A 17,759-nucleotide genomic window follows, 5' to 3' on the forward strand; every position below is an offset into this window, starting at 1 on the left:
GCACGTACGTTTTTTCCTTACTGACCTTCGGCCAGCACATAAATGCGAAAAGACGCTCGCTTTTGTTGTATTTCATGTGGAGCGAGGCTTCATCTGACTTGAACTCGGAACGCCCTCGTAGCAAATACGAAGAAGGGCTGGACAGCTGTCGCCGCTCTGACAACGTCTAATAACGGTTTTAATAAAGTAGGCGCCTCCAACTGGCAAGTTTTGCATGCCAGCAAAAGGGAGAGGGAAGCAACGCCCAAGAAAATAGCGTTGCATTGGGGTAGGACGTCAGATTGTACGCGTATATGCCACACGAATGTTTCGATATGAAGATGCCGCCACATGACACCACCAGACAGTTCCTTCGCCGGCGTCTTCCGACTTGGACGCCCGCGCTTTTCATTTCCGCGTGAAAATTCGCTGCGCACCCTCAAGGCGGTACCACGTGCTGCAAGTGCGCCGAAAGCATCTGGCGCAGCCGGGTTCTTCGCGACGCGATTATTACTTGCTGCTTTCGCACCAATCGTCTTTTCGTGAATTCTGCTATCGCGTCGTCTTTACTTGTTCGGTACACGGGCCTCGCTGTCTTATTTCTCGCATGCACTGCGATAACTATGGGAAAAATCTTAGGGATCAAGCGATTTACTTATAGTATTACGACGTATTGCGTTCATAAACATTGAGCAGTCTTCATTCTATGTCGTTCCCATTACTTCTGCGGCTACCCAGATATCATTGCACGACCCTTATTTATTTTTTAGCCTGCAAAACATATTGAAGAGCAGATCTAGAAGTGCAAGTAACACACTGTGCTTATATGCTCAAATATAATAAACACTCTTAATATAATGAAACGATATCCAAAGAAGTTGCACGGTTGGAAATCAGTCCTGGCTGCGGCAAAGACATCTTCATCAAAATGACATCAAGCGAGTGCTCTTTCTAGTACTGACGTTCATCGTACAAGTGTACCCGAATATACGAACATCGCTTTCTTTACAACAAACGATCTCACACGTCTCTAAAGCTGTTCATTCAACCGCTTTGCACGTGCCGGTCGTCTTCTTGCCTATTGCCCCAGAGTCCACCCCACAGGACACGTTACTGAACCCAAGGTGCTACAAATTAACCCGGAGCTCTCCACTGTGGCATCCCTGAAAGTCCACGTGCACTGTACGGATGTTAAACCCACATACCATACAGACATTAGAACATGCTGTACCATACGCTGTCGATCCCGAGACAACTACATTGTCAATACTGTTAGGTTTACTGAATTGCCAACACTTCAGACTCCTCTTCATTATTCCGTAGTTTGAAAACGAGCCGAAGTGGTTTGGTTTCCGTGCTACTAAACCGCAAGAGCGTTGCGCAGAGCAGCACATATCAAAGACGCGAGCCCAGCAGGCATAAGGTCACAGAGGGGATCGCACCGCGTAGCATACCGTACTCAAGAGCGTGATAAGCACCGAGCCTGCCGCTGTACAACTGTTCAGATAGATGTAATAGGAAAAGCAAACACGCGCCTTCTCCTCCAGAGATTGCGGCCGAGTGCAAGGAGGCGCTTGTTGCGCCACACGTCGGAGGCGCCGATGTCGACAGAGATCAGTGCAAGTGTGGCGCGTGTGATTTCTAGTGCAGAGCTATGCAGGGCCTCGTCGTTGTTGTGTTCCCAGGGGCTGCGAGAACCACCAGTAGAAATGGATTCTATCTCTGGGTCTGGGTATGAAAGACGCATTTATTGGCTCAGAAAACCGGACTAACAAGCTTTCTTTTGACTTAATTCAAACCGGCCATGTTCAAGACTGAAAAGGGCTCTGTTTTCACAATCAGGAGGTGAATGGCGGCGTAGCCTAGACTCAGGAATCGCCCAACTAAACATTCTTGGCGTCACCGCAACTCGCTTGCGAAAACCGCCGATGGTGTCGATAGCTGCTTTTCATTGTCAGTGCGAAGGCACTACTTCACTCGGTCAAACCGGCTCACCTGTTCGTGTGAAGCTTGACCTTGAGGGTGACTTTGAGCAGACCATAAATAAATAGAATAAATATTGCCGCGACTAGGATTCGAATCCGCGATGGCGAGACAGATAAGCTTTGCTGGCCGTGGCACGAGAGCGCTAGGCTGTCACCGCTTTTTGTTTCCAACATGCTGTTTAGCACAATGAGTGTCCCATTCATTTCTTTTTTCTCTTCTAAATCACTAGGCTACGGCCGCAGCCGATCACCCCTGGCGTTAAACTGCGACGTACTCTCACGCTGTTCAATGGACATCGTATTCTTCATCAACTAATATACTATAAAACTAATATTCGCACTTTGAGCTATGTGGCGTGGCGTTGGCGGGGACAACCTTGCGGCACAAACAAGGCACTACAGCAGCCCGCGTTGGCGTTGACAGCATTGCTGCAGAAACATGACACTGGGGCGCAGGCCGCCGGAGTACATTGATTAAATTGGCATTGACGATAAAAAATTTGAAGATGCGAATAACTGACTCCCTGATTAAGTGGACACCTCTATCGCGCTTTCATGTAAATGGTGGTGGTGTCAACATGCAAAAAACTGCTTATAAACCACCAGCCTGTTTTTATTTCCCCTTTAATTGCAGCCTACAGTACTCCGTTCTAAGTCCAAGTATACCTTTCTTCATTAGAACGCGGTAATCTATTGATACGGGCCAACATAAATATGCCCGCAATGTTACTTCAAACGAGAAAAAAAAAAACGAAAACAGCGCATGGAAGAGAGCGTCACAAGCCACATACAACGACCACAGAGAAGTGGTGTTTCTTGTGTCCCTGTTTTCCTTGCTGCTTTTTTTTCATCCCTTTAAACAAATCAATGAAACATCAAGCAACTCATTCAGTAATTCTTGCAAGCCTCATCCTTGCGGCGGACTCTGGTTATGTTCACTTGCAGGACAGTGGGTGCGGTGTAGTATGGCGCACCATATTTGGAAACTTTCATGAAAGTAAGGCAGTGCATGTGTCAAACCGTCGCAATGCGGAACATCTCTACGGGACAAGAGCATTGTCGGCACGGTTAAACGTTGGACGACATAAAGTAAATATGCAAGAACGCTCCACGGCGTCCGCTTTAAGAAGGCTGATAATGCATGGTTTCATGATCTCTCAATACCGGTCTCCGCGAGCGGCTTGGATGCTTGCACATGAACGTGTAAATTGCCGTCCGCTAAGCAAACGAAAGTTGTTTGTGCAGCGCAATATATCCCCAGGTATATTGGGGAGTTAGGGTATACCTGAAATTCGAGCTTGGGCTAGTTGGTTCATATTTGAAACATTAGAGGGCGGCGTGAAAGTACGGCACAGAACAGAGCACAAACAGAAAACACAGGACGGGTGCTGACTACGAACGGCAGTCAGCGTTGGTAGTCGGCGCCCGTCCTCTGTTTTCTGTTGGTGCTCTGTTCTGTGCTGTTTTTTTTTTGTTTGCGCTGCCCTCTAATAGGGTATAGGAGTTATTCATGTGACGTCACGAGCGCCATTTTGGGGTGTAGCTCACAGCTTGATCAATGTAAACCAGAGCAGAGGCCGATAAGCCGATTAGATATCCCTGCAGGCTTTCGCATTGCTTCATGCACCACAAAATGGCGGGCGCTGTGACGTACGTGCATACTATCTATACCTGATTAACACAAAGAGACCATGTGGGTTCACAAACAAAGGCTTCTCTTACAACCTTAATATTGGGCAAAGAAAAGGCTACAGGAGAGTGGAGGCATGGTGACTGGGGGGAGAGAGAGAGAGTAAACATGGAATGGGAGGAACATGAAACATGGAATGGATTTGTTCCTGCTGATGGTAAAGGTTTGCTTCCCAAAATTTGGCAACTGGTGTGCTGTCTTCGTAGTTTTTATATGTGATTTATTTTAATTCATACATTTCCTTTCGTATTCGTCTTATTCGCTTGTAATTCTTTGGTGGCTGCTGCCTTAAATGACCGTGGTCAAGGTGCAGGCCACAGTGACTAGAACTGACTTTAGGAAGCAACATTCGTGTATTCATTTCTGACCTCTACGGCTGAAAGCCGTGCCCGAGACACCTGTGGCTGTGACGAGACGACAGAGCACGTACTCTTTACACGCACTGTATTCAGGGCTGAAAAACGGTCACCATGCAGCGCTCAAGACCGTGGTGATGCTCGTCTACTGACGGGGATGAAAATCCTGAGACAATGGCCGGAGCGATCGTCGGCTTTGCAGGCTTACCATACATTGTTCCTCTCTCTGAGGGCTGCGCGCCTCTGCGACCGAAGAAAACGTACTTAGTTGATATCCATCCTTGTTTCTTTACTCGCTTGTCCCTGACACAACGTTAGCACAACGATTGCGCACCTTATGGCTGAACTGGGTAGTGATAGCGTCAATAATACGGCTTCGCGCAGTATCGAGCACTCAAATTGTTCATCTGCTCGACGACACAATACACTCTCTATAGTGGTCTAGAGAATCTGTATAAAAAAACAAGTAGAGCCTTCATAAAAAATATGGAGTCCAAAGGTTCGCTTCTATCCCAATATGTCTGCCTCGCTATTTAAAATGGCAGAAATTCTCGTCCTCCAAAAGTTGCGATTTCCATGGCATGAAGGAGACCCCACTACCCGGCTTAGAGCCAAACTGCTTGGGATCTTTGCTTTTGCCAAAGGCTGTAGATTGTACTCCTGAGTCACATATTGAAAACCATATTGAGAAAAGATTGGAGAGCGAATCGAATTCCATGGTGAGGAATGAGAGGAACCACACTTTTTTTGAAGAGAACGACATAGACTCCGAGGTGGTAGAAGATAATTAGTGAGGCAAACCGACCGACGTTGACCACAACGCCGCCACACCATTCGCACCTGGAGTGAGTGTAGGAGGCGACGGTGGCCGGGCCACAGGGCCGTTCCTCTCTGCGATCGAGGTTCGTGATGGAATGTGGAAGCAGCAGGAGCGTTGAAGGCGCGGATTCCGATAGCACGAATTCCCGGGGATCCGCTCACCTCTGGAGACACAAGAAAGAGAAAGGCGATCGGTGATAAGTTGTTACTGCAGAAACTAGGTACTTTTCGCGCAAAACAAATGCGAAGAAACAAGCACAATGACAACACAGTGGTCGAGTACCGTGACAAACACGTTGTTCCCATAGGGCAGCAGCATTGGTTAAACCGCGCAAAGCCGTTGATATACGCCCTATGTTGGCATGTAGTGAAGGAAACCAGCACAGCGTAGTCATGGTGATAATAGAGGCTGGATATGAAATACTTGTAGAAACTAAAACTGATTTAGCTCTTCGTTGATGACAGTAGACTGTTATCGTTTATGTAACTTCGTTTATTGCAAGAAACAAGAAACAATCAAACTGTTCGTTAGTAGGGGAGCAAGAGCTCGAGAAATTACATGCTCATCGTTGGGGCTCCCCGATCGTTCTGCCCTTTTCCAATGCCCCTCTTGCTGGAACAGCTCTCCGCCCGTCTCAACCTTTGGCCCCTCTCCCCTCGGGTTCCCAGAGTCCCGTCGCCCGAGGGGAGCCGCCGCCGGCCATAAACAAGCGAGAGGTGTCTGGTTTTCGTCTCGGGAGGCGGGCTTAAGAGAATGACATACAAAACACACACAGGGTAAACATGAAAAGAAAACGTAGTTTCAACAATACTGTTTCCTTGATATTTGATTTATCAGAAAGTGCGCATCCAAAAGTTGAATTTCTTGGGCGTGCGCTGAATAAAGTAGCGAATTCTTATAGCGTTTTTTTTTTTCAATGGCAAGAAAGAATGCTTTTTACGGTGTCTACCGATATAGAGATGCTATGCACTGAACACTTCGTCACCACGAAAACCTTAGCAACGGATGAAGCGGGGGCGCCTGCCGGTGCTACACACCTTGCACTTCGGCCGTCCAAAAGCGGCACCTTGCGTTTGTAAGCAAAAAGTAAACGGGAACAGCCTATGATAAACACTTTCTTGAAGAGAGTCGTTGAAGGTTTAGTACAAATTCCTCTGCAATCCAAAACTTGCGCTGTACACGCGTTTTCTAAGTGAACCTGCAAACAAGTTGGGCTCGCAACAGGACTGGCTGCGTGAATTCGCCAAAGGCACTGCGAGAAAACAATGCGTGAACTAGTCAGCTGGCCTTCTAAAGTCACTGAATAGCGTTTGATAGTTCGTGTCCTCCACGCTAATAGCATGCCGAGGTTGTGCATCGTAAATCTCTCGTGGTATGCTTATATGTTCCAGCCAGAGTAAAAAATGAAACTAAAAGTAACGCTTCCTTAAATTATACCAGTTCATTCACGTCATATGCATGAATACATCACACTGTAGCATGCAGCAGTATCAGCGGCGCTGAACCAAGCATCACTTTGAGTGAGCGTGCCGATTATTTTTTTTCCCCATGAGCGCTTCAACTTCATTGTTAAATGTATCTACGCATTCAGGGAGAGAGTGCTGAGCTCTAAAAGACCAAGGCTCATCTATCGTAAGGAGTCGTTTGATGCCTGCACCACTTACTCCACGTATTCGAAACGCGCCAATATTATTCATGCATCTGGATGCTGAATCCTAGCCACCGCTTTTCAGCTATTTCAGCGTCAGTACTTTTAGTCGCCAGTGCTGCCTTTTTAATCAGTAGGGAGCGAACTGTTGGAGACAAAAAATGACATATATTGCCTCGAAAAATTATCCTTACCAGACTGCGCGCACGCCATTCCCTTCGCGTGCCTGTTTTCGCAGGGCGCTGTAATTCGAGAGCACTTCTACGCGAGATCTGCCGCACTTGCACTCATAATTGGGGCGCCTTTATTCTACACATGGCCATCAGTTACTCACCCACTCTATTCAGTCTTTGTTCTATTACTCCACCGACGGCATGCATTTTGCGCCCATTCATCAGCTATTGTTTCTCACGCATCATAGTTTTGATCGCCGTTCACTCAGCGGCAGAATTCGTTCTCTCGAAAATGCCAGACGTGGAAACCTGCAACTTTCAGAAAAGAGATAAGAGAGAGAAGCTGTGAAGGCGCCGCTGCGCTGATTTCTTTTCACATGTACAGCTGATATAGTCTTTTATTCCGAAGAAAAAGCTCGGCATATAACACTTCATGGCACACGCTCTCTGTCTTTCCTGAGCACTGCTCACTGGAAATAAATGCAGCCTGCTTAAAGAGTGAGTTATTCCCAAGCTACGATAGCGCAGGTCATCCCAGACCTGTTTTTTTTATTATTTATTGATACTGCAATCCCGTAGTTGGGATTTTAGCAGGGTGGGGATACAAATTAAACAGTTGAACGAAACTGGCAAAAGTAAACAAAATGTAACAGTGCACGTTGAAGCTCTTCTGCACCGTTGGGAATGCAACAATAAACATATACAACAGAACAGGGAAATAGCAAATGCAATAAAATCTAGGTGATATGTTGCGAGAACAACGTCAGCGACGGCTGCAGCACTTCAGTGTTAGTAAGGTTATTCCAATCGGAAATAGTTTCTTGAAGTTATTTTTGTTCTGCTATTGATCCAGCAGTGTGTTCTCGCGGTCGTTTCAAAATAATGGCTCATACGCACGTTAGGGGCAGAACAAGAAGCGAATGTCAAAATGGTGCACCAAATAAAAAAACTCAGATATTGAAAGCAAAAGTGAAAATAAATTAAAGAGCAGCTCTATCAGCCTTAAAGTGAGCAAATTTGAGCCTTTCTCCTCTGTTCGTAAAAACAGACAACAAGTACTGTTTCTATACTTAGTTATATGTAGCATGTCGCCAGTTGGCATCAAAGCGTCAACAGCCCCTCCGGCGCATTTTTTTTTTTGTTGTTGCAAGATACATGTAAACTTCGAACCAACTTGCTCAGAACTTACGTGAGTTCCGCTCTTGCTGTTCGGATTTCAAGATTTCAGGGACTCACAGTGCAGCGAAGTACTCTCCATATAGTAGGTACAGCCACCAGCAAGCATAGCAGGGGGCGGCAGAAAGTTAGGTGGACGGATGAGATTAAGACATTTGCGGGAATACGGGGGCCGCAACTGGCGAAGGACAGGGTTAATTGGAGAGACATGGGAGAGTCCTTTGCCCTGCAGGGGGCATAGTCAGGCTGTTGTTGATGATGATGATGACTGAGGCGAAGCGTGTTGTGTTTCATGCACGTGCTTCATCCACAAAGTGTCTGTCTTTTTTCTGTGCTCTGCAGATGCAGGAAATACTCTCAGTACTTATACTTTCTGTGAGCCTGCTACGGTTTGTTTGTAACCTATTCAAAACAGCTGACGTGTCTTGCAAGAAATAATCTTATTACAGGAACTACGTCAACTCGATCAGCTTGGTAACGCTACAACCAACTATGTAGCATTCTGGTCGTTACGTACTGTGAGGTTCATTGTGGGGAGGATTACTCCTGATGTAACCATGAGCAATGCAGGGAAGCTCTCCTTTAGCAGCATTTGATAGGTATTTGGGCGCCACTTTAAAGCAAACAAGTGGTACAAGGCGGCACAGTAACATGACGAAGCTATCATTACAGAATTCTCGAGGCTCTGACAGCGTTAGCCACCGCTGAGAGGCTCACATACCACGTCGTTCACGCGAAACCTGCGCTACGGCAGCGGCCTTCGGTCGGCAATTTAGTTATACCCACGCACAGCCTTGCGGCTATACGCACAGGTAAACGAGCACAGCTTATAGTATGCACTTTTTCTTTCTTTCATGTAACTCACTTATAGGTCTTACATAAAATTTATTTTTTGCCTCTGCAGAGGCCCTTAGCGTCCAGTGAGCAGCAATTTTTCTGAGGAACATGCCAAAATTGCACAGAAAATAATCCCACCGTAACAGATGATTAATTACGCAATCTCTGTCAGATCTTCATGTCTCCAAATTTTTATTCGACGCTGCTTTCAGCGTAACGTTGCTGAACGATGCTTTACATAACGCTGCTCCCTGTGGTTACGCAAAACCTCAATAACTGATGATTCTTCCAATGAATGAAATGTAGTTTTGTAATCCATTAAGGCTATCTATAGGTGCTGGATATATCCTGCACATTTCTCTGCAACCTAGTGTGAATACGTGGTATTAGCAAGTAAACTTTCCGAAAACATGCGTGTTCCCTTGATTTACTGAAATCAAAGGTTGCTATGACCCAGTTCGTACCTGGTAAGCACCTCGCAAGCAACGAACACTAATCCAATTCACTATTGCACAACTATTGTACAAGGACGCAGGAATAAGAGATGGCCTACGCGTACCCTCTTTTTCGCGGCAAGGCACGTGCACGCCCTTGCCAGCTAGTGCTGGTAGACTGGTCACCTTCATAGCATTCCCTCTCCGAGGTGCAATACGAAGTCTAGCGCCTTGCTGCCCCCAAGCGTTACGACGTGCTGGATACTGAGGCTCCGTAGAGCAGAGTGCGACTTCCACGGGCGTCGCGTCAATCATCGCAGTGCGTGACACCGGTGCTTAAGCAAGGCACTCCAGTGCGCGCAGCACAGCTCTGAGAGGAAGCCTTAGCAGGCACGATGGCTTCATCTGCAAGAGACCCTTCCCACAGCCGACATCGCTGCTTTTCAGTTGGGCTCTAGCTGTCGCGGAATTTCGCGTCGCATTTCCCTCACGATGATGTCAGTTTTATTCAAGCGTACGAAAGCATGCCGTCAGCTTCGTATTCCTTGAGAACTGACGACCTAACCGTCAGAGCGTTGCCTAGTGAGAGGAATGCAGAGTAGCCATCTTTTTTTTTTTTTTCAGATCTTCACGTGTTTGCTCGCATCTGTACATGTACAGGTGGTAGCCGAAGAGACAGAGGGCCAAATTCGCATTTTACTCGGCCCTTGCTTCTTTCAAAATGGAATTTTTCCGGTAATGCCAAATGCAGAAGTACAATAATCCGTAGAATAAAAAGGGCAGAAGCATTGAATACTGCAAGCAATACGGGGATGAAAAACATAATCATAGTACAAAATTATGCGAGCCAAATATTTATTATTATCTGTTATTTGGTGAAGAATTAGTGTTTGCGACGAATGTACAACGTAAAGCAGGTTAATGATTCTAGGGTGTGGTTGTACAGCCTATGTATAATAAATCTATTGAAGAAGGTGGTGTTTGGAGTCACGTTTGATGTCTGTTGATAGTGCGAGCTGTAGGAATATGCCATGCTTCTTTGTGCGTTCTGTTGCAACTGTTAGAATTTATCGTACAATGTGATAACCTGCCAATATTTTTTTTTTCACATGGTACATAATCGTTTCCGATAGATGTGGGCGAGCTTTAAAAGAAAGGCGTTGAAAAAAGGCTTCATATATGCGTCATATGGAGAATCTGTAACAGCGCGCCGGGCTTTCTTCTGCAGTTAAGAAAGTTTCGAGGGGTACTAGATTATGGTGAGGCCACAGTCATTGGTAGAAGAGTAAAAGTGAAGAACAGCAACTGGTAACCGTGGCCCACACCTCGCTCTGTTCAGAATTACTGTGCGAGCCAATCGCAGCAGTAAACGAAAACAGCGTTCTAACATTTCATAACATGAAACATCTCCGAGGCATCAGTACTCTTGTGCTGCTAATTGCCTTCTTGTGATATTGCAACAAGAAAACCTTCGAAGAACGACCGATTTCCTTGTTGCTGAGAGGTACTGTGTGCCAGTCATGAATGTTGGCGGAGGTTTAGTGCAGGCTTGACTTCTGTCCGACCACAGGAAGGAATCATGGGCCCAGCGCAAGACAAAAAAAAAAAACTGAACTGATGTAGCTAGTCCCAAATTACGAGTGAGCTTCTTTGTAACTAAGTATACAAATATTCCAGCGTAAACAATTATCAAATACCCCAAAAAGCATTGAAGGGATGACACAAAATTAATAAATGTGCAGCCAGTTAGCAGATTACCAACCGCTGTCTCTTTTTTTGTTTCTCGGTTTAAAAAGCACAGCCTGCTTTTTTTTATTATGTATGACAAGTGAATATAGTAAGTTGCATCTGTTATGGCTAATTAATGGAACATTCGCAACATGTAACAATTTATTGCTCTGGCGGATGTAAAAAAAAACTAGTTTCGCGATACAATACGACAAAATCAGGAGCATAATCAATATTTATTCCTTCATTTATATAAATAGCAATCATCAAAGACACGAAGACATTTCCATGCGGCACACCAGAAAAATGTCTAAATTCTCTGAGCGATTGTTCTCACGATTCTCTGCTATCTGAACTCTAAGTAACTTCTTCAGCAGACCAGAACTTCCTCTCCTGGTCGCCACTTCTTCTTGCTCAGTTTTACGCCTTGAATGCATTCATAAGTGGCGGCAAGCGACAGACGCGTGTGCCCAAGAGTCCAGTCCAGCTTTTCTTTTCTACGCTGTTTTGTTTTGCTCTCGGACCACTGCGGCAGGATTCAGTTTATTATTCAGAAAGCTGACACGTGTGCCTGGAAGTGCAGGCCATACAGCTTTCTTTATAATAAAAAAATCTATTATAGCTTGATAAGCGCACTGATAAAAATTGGTCCATGGCGACAAGCAGTAAAACATGCTTTTTGTGTATGTTTCTGCGGGTACATTCTTCGCAAGAATTCATTGTTATGCAAATAAAAACAAGTAAAAGTTCATTCGTAATCTTTCGCCGAGCCGAGGGAAGTGCAAATACTTGCCGCGAAGCGTAGGTTGTGTTTGCTTTCTTGAAATAATCCTGCGATTAGCAATTCTGCGCTTTCTCCCCGCGGTGGAAGGAACGTAAGTGGCATGGCCATCCCCGTTATAAAGTGCAAGAGGAGGCACAGAATTCGTTCTTTTCTAGACGCTTGTTTTCCCTTGGCAACCTTCAAGTTCTCAAGCAGAAGCAAGGGTCCTTAAGATTGATCTATTAGTAAAGAAAAGCATCCAAGATAGATCTCACAGCAGAGGCACAGGTTCGAAAGGCGTCTTGAAGTACGTACGGTGCTTCAGTAAAAATAAATCAAACGAATGGCTGCCACGGGCATCCAGCAGACAGTGGACTTTCAAGTCATGTGCTTCGCTGACTACTTACATATGGTCTCTAGTCTATTCTCCGTATAAACAGAGCCGGTGTATTGAGACTGACTGAAGTCTTGCATGGTTTTAGTCACGGCTACGATCGTCCATTTTATTACGATGGCATACATGCACAAGTAAACTCTGCATCCATTTAGGGTTGAAGGTGCACATCTTTTGACCACTACCTTAAATTTCACTAAAGGATTAGTTTCCTATGAAAAGAAATATAAAGATGATTGTTAGGTTTTCCAGAAGCATTTAACTCTGCAATACTTTCTTTTTATTTATACGTGAAGACATCAGCATTTGTAAATTTCTGAGGCCTGAACCAATAAGCATGTAGCTTTTGAACGCTCCACGGACAGGTTTCGCATCTCGTACCTGACTATGCGGCACAAAGTCTTAACGCTCTGCGGCGTGCTCGGGAAAGCACTTACAACCTGTTCATGTAAATATGTAAATCTGCCCTTTCCACTCACGTTAGCCTGGCTGTTATTGCTGGAACCTGCAGAAATAGGAAGGAAGCGGTGAACTTGTAACAAATATCATTCGCGTTGAGCGCACATTACTCGTCGTGCTATGTACCTGGACAGCGGATCAGTCCCTCTCTTGCATGATGCATTTTGCAAAAGGTGAAACAGGCCCCAAAGAAGTGCTCTCAGAAGGCGTTCAAACATACCGTGAGCTGTAAAAATGCACATCTCTGCAGGGCGATTATGTAGAAGAAATACGGCAGTTGGTGCTTCTTGGAGTCGAAAGCTGTTTGTGAATAAATTTCAGACCTTACAACTTGAGTGCACTTCGCAAATATAGCGTTAAGTTGAACCTTAACCTAAGACTAGAGCTTCAACCCTGTGGTTTATTACTACAGTTAAATTCCTAAGCAATTAACACCAAAACACGAGAACTTACTAAAAATATGTTGTTAAGTGGACTTATAACGTAATACATAGCGTCCACGCACTTGAAGAATTATCCAACTTCCAGTTTCTAGATCTATCCAGCGTCGGCGACTCCACGAGTCATGTAAAAAAAAAAAAGAAACCTGTGAGACTTAGTTGAGAACTTTGCCTAGGAGCTTAGGAGCACGTTCTGCTAGCCTTCCTTAAAAAACCGTCCTTTGCCTCCCTCATGGTCACTCGGCTACTTTCGTCGCCCTCCTGCTAGATACCTCGCTTTGTGAGCGTCTGTTTCCCCACAGCTGGGCTCATCACCCTTTCATAAAGGGGGCGCAACACCAACATTAGCGACGGCTGCTCTAGGCCGGAAAATATGCGGAGTGGCGCCTCTCCGGTAGCGCGAGCCACGCAAAGGGGGTCGAAGCGATAAAGAAGCCCCCCGGCGCTTGCAGCGGCGACGTCGTCGACAGACGCCACTGTTTGTGACCCTCGAGGGCCCGACAAAGGATTACCTCTAATCTGGAGTAATGCACGGGGTAGGGGGCTCGTTAGAGACTGTAAATGAGCTCGACCCCCCCCCCCCCCCCCCCCCCCCCCCACCCCACCGCCAGAGGACACTTGCAGCTGCCTCGGGGTCACCGAGAGGGAACGGCCAAGTGAACCCTTGGGCAAGCGCGTAAGCACTGCCGCTTCCGTGCGTGCGGGGACCGGGGTTGTAAACTCGCCCCCTCACGTCAGCAGGGGAAGCGGTCGCGGCTCAACCGCGAACACGACAGCGGCCGCGGCTGCTGCTAAGCCGCAGGCGGTTGTGCCTGCTGGCTCTGTATATAATAGGGCTGCATGACATACTTGTGCGTTTATGCGTTCGCCACTATCTTTCCTCGGCCATTTTATTGGTGACAACCAGTTGCAGGGACTTCAAGTGGAGTGGCGAATTCGGTCATTGATCACTGATGCCTATCGCATTGAGTTAAACAACTTTTCTTTTCTCATTCTTATCTTGTTTCGTTCGAAAACTCGCCTCTCGTCATCATCAAATTCTTCGATGTTCACGTAGTTCCGAACCATACCGTAGAAACAGTGAATGACAACCGTATCACTATAATCGTGGATAGCGAGTTTAACGTGTGAGGAACAAGGTGTGTCAGGGAACAAACGATCTTATCAAGAAGCTGTAGAACATGCATACGGTATCGAAATCTTTAAAAAAGAATGGAAGGTATAAAGACTAAAATTTTATTTAACGAAAAAATGTCGTGGAACGACCACGATGTATTTTGTTTATTTAGTTACCTGCGTCGCCATCTAAGCATTAGAGCAAGGGTGATTACATTAAAAAAAGTTATAAAAAGTACATACTCAAAGTGCGGTAAGAAGGATCTGCGACATATCGTGCAGTCTGTATGATATATCAAACAATTCGTATGATATGTCATACAGATTGTATGGTGTGTCATGCGGATTGTGTGGTGTTTTGTGATGGATGGTGTGTGGGGTTGTTGCATCATAGAACTTTTTTTCAGCAGGGAATGCTATGTCGGTTCGAACAACCCTAATGTATTGCATTTCTGTACCATTTTTGGATATGATTTAGTGTGTATTATTATTTTATTATCTGTATATATTTGCAAGAACTGTTTATGATGCGTCTGTTGTGTAAGTGATGGCAAAGACAGCCTTTTTTGTTGTATAATGCAATACCGCTCCTGCTGCTGTACCCAGGCGAGGACAAGACCCAGTCAGGAGGTTTAGCACCTACTTTTGTCTTGCCTCGTGGGCAATACCTGTATGTTGCCCGAAGGAGAAATAAAGAAAAAAAAAAGTAATTTGTAGAACATCAGAGAAGAAGATTAATGGCACGCGATTTGTGGAGAATTGTGGACAGTAAATTCTTCATTTGATTTGAACATTAAAACTCTGAAAGCTCCAAGTTCCGTACAAACACAACGCGTTCGAATGTCACTTTGATCACAGCGCGTAGTCGGCCCAGTCGGCTGTAGCAGTCCAGCGTCGGAGCCTTGGGGTTGCATCGCGGGAGCAGGAAACGTTGGCGTAAACGCTGTAGGGTAGGTGTAAGATCTGAGTGGGAAGGGTAGCTTTCATTGCTCGGGTTCGGTGCTGCAGATGCGATCGACGGCCCGGGGGACTGGTGCTAACTCGAAGGAGCCTTTTGTAGCGAAAGCTACACTGCTAGAGCTGCGGTGCATTTCGCCGTGTCCTTGAAAAGACATTGAGATAAGTCATGGCTAGTGTTACTATGCGCATATGCCTAACCATGCATGTGTGGTCCACTTAGTGGACGACCTCTGACCTTGAACGGTGACCTTGACCGTTGGCAAACGCCACACATTTTGCCTTGAGCCTCTTTATGACCTTGAAATGATCTTGAGAGAAGTAATGGTTGCACATTTGCCTTACCATATGTGGTCCAGTTTCGTGCTGCACCACTTGACCTTTTACCTTTCAAGTTGTGGGTAGAGGGCGGTAAGAAGCCATGCGGTAATCGCGTGGTGTCAAGTGGTTCTGTTTACAGTTGTGACGTCATGATTTGGGGTATATAAACCACAGCTGCGCGCTCTACTTTCGCAACGTAAAAACTTGGTTCAGCAGAGTTGAACCAATTGCATTTTTTTCACGCGTATAGCGTTGCCTCTGCCTGTGGTCATTGCTCACGCAGGAGCGTCGCCGTCGTGGTGCATGTTCGATTCTCTCCGCCACGTAAGCGAACGCGCCAAGTATCCGCGGCTATGACTTCGTCTTCCTTCCTTGCACAACTGACTGATTTCTCTCCTAATCACTTTTTTCCTTCCCTCTTGTCCATATGTTTTCTCTGTCGTCTTTTCCCTCTAATTTGCTCGCTTTTTTGAACTATAGCCATATGCAGAACGTCTGCAGAGTCACCAATGGTTTAGGCACGTAGGAAGCCAGCTAGAAATATCGCAATGAGACTTATGGAAATAGCCGAGAGCAACAACAAAAAAATAATGGAAATAGCCGAATGGTTAGAGGGGTCAACCTAGTACCCATAAGGTATGGGTTCGAATCCCAGTTAAACATACCCAGTGTCTTTTATTTTCGCATGTTTTTTAGTAGGCTGGATGGACGGGCGGACCAAATAAAATTGAATAAAATTGGAGGCAACAATCCAATTCCGCCTTAAGGGCATGACGTTAATGGGTTAATGCCAATATATGCAGAATTGACCATTCTCTCTACTTAACGTTCATGGATCTCTGGGAGTCCTCGTATACCACTACTGGCGTAATGGTACAGTGGTTAAGCGATGCGGTACTGCCCTGCGATGGCAGGTCCTGCCGCCGGTGGAGCTTGTGAAGCCCAGGTTGCTATTCCCGAGTTTTCCTCTCACGACCAACCGTTAATTTAACTCCCACCTGCCACGGTGGGCAGTTTGCTCACAATCCGGTAGGCACGTAGTGATGACGCCACAAGATCATGTGACCTAGGGTAGCCTGCCGGCCACCTAGGTTGTTTCTCTGCAGAATTTTCGTGGATTTTTCGCTCACGGTCAACGACATCGGCGCCAAAAAACAGACGCCGACGACGACGTCGATTTTCCTGCGACACGGTCTCTTTAACGCTGTCGTGTTAAAATGCGCCCGGTAAATGCAATTCCTTCATTAAAAATGAAGTGAAGTTTGCTTTTGTAAACTCGGTTGTCATGTTACTGTTGGGTTCTTGGCTGGCCTGGTCGAGATGACGAGATATCACATGGTCTCAGTGTTTACAGTGCCGGTGGAAATGCTACTCAACCGCCGGGGTAGCTCGACCGTGAAACTTATTCGTAGAGCTTATGCATGGTTTCGCGCCACACTGAGGCGTGAACACCACTTTATATGCAGTGAAGAAACCAACTTACACCAGTAACTGCACTCAGCGGTTGATGGCAGTGAACGATCAGCGTTACGTTAGCAGACGACGTTTGGCTGCTACGTGGAGCCTGCGGTTCTGCAAAGGCATGTAATGAAGGCAGCTGAGCATTTCCTCAAAACACACACAACTGCGCTATTTAATCCAGCCGGGCCACCGTCTCCACACGGCCCTGACTTCCATATCGGGCTAATTTTTTTTCATTCGATCCAGTGTAATTCCGCTGGATAGACAGCTAGTTGCGGCATGCTTGTCAAGTCTACTGATCTTTTTCGGTAAAACAACTTAAAATTTTCAATTATGCGTTCGTCGGCGTTTTTGGTTTAATTCGAAAAGCCGCTACCGCTACATATACACAAGTCGGCCGCCGAATCGGACCAGACTGGGAAGCGACCCTGGATCGAACAGGAAGCAAAGCGCGTGTTGTGCAGCTACGCTGGCCTTCTTTCTGCGACAGCACCAGGAGAAAGGCCCGCGTTGTTTGCTGACAGAAACCACGGACATCCAAGCGGGTCCTCAGGGCCGGCTCACTCTGCAGCCCATTCGCCTCGGCACTAGAGCGGCCGCGTCGGGCCTCGCGCTTCTTCAGTGCATCTGTTCTTCTGTAGCCTGAAACAGAGGACAGCTTTACACTGCGGGAACTTAGGCTATCAGTTGCTTTGGCACAGCTTAGGGGCCGCATTTCGCGTGACTCATTTGGGTCGCGTTCTTATTTTGGATTGCATAAAAGTTTTCGATTTAGCGTCGCTTCGAAAGACTGGTTTTAAGTGACCGTGGCCCCAGCTTGTTCCTGCAGTGCATTGGAAGAGAGAGAGGGAGAAATTAAATGCCGAAATGCCAACCTTATTCCCGGATATACTCGGCTGGCTACGCTGCTCTTTCAGAAGGGTGATAAAAGCGCGGGAACATGGGAAGGAAAACGAAGATCACAGATCGCGCGCGCGCATATAGGCCTATATATACCGGGTGTATATATACCGGGGGCCTAT

General features: G+C 46.3%; 1 protein-coding gene across 1 annotated transcript in view; it reads left to right on the forward strand.

The window, feature by feature from the left end:
- Positions 1-17,759, forward strand: part of LOC149341140 (uncharacterized) — an 88,522-nt gene that overhangs the window by 21,191 nt on the left and 49,572 nt on the right. The window lies entirely within an intron of this gene.

Source organism: Amblyomma mixtum, chromosome 5, assembly GCF_055824585.1.
Source record: "Amblyomma mixtum isolate Tamu chromosome 5, ASM5582458v1, whole genome shotgun sequence".
NCBI classification, from domain to species: domain Eukaryota; kingdom Metazoa; phylum Arthropoda; class Arachnida; order Ixodida; family Ixodidae; genus Amblyomma; species Amblyomma mixtum.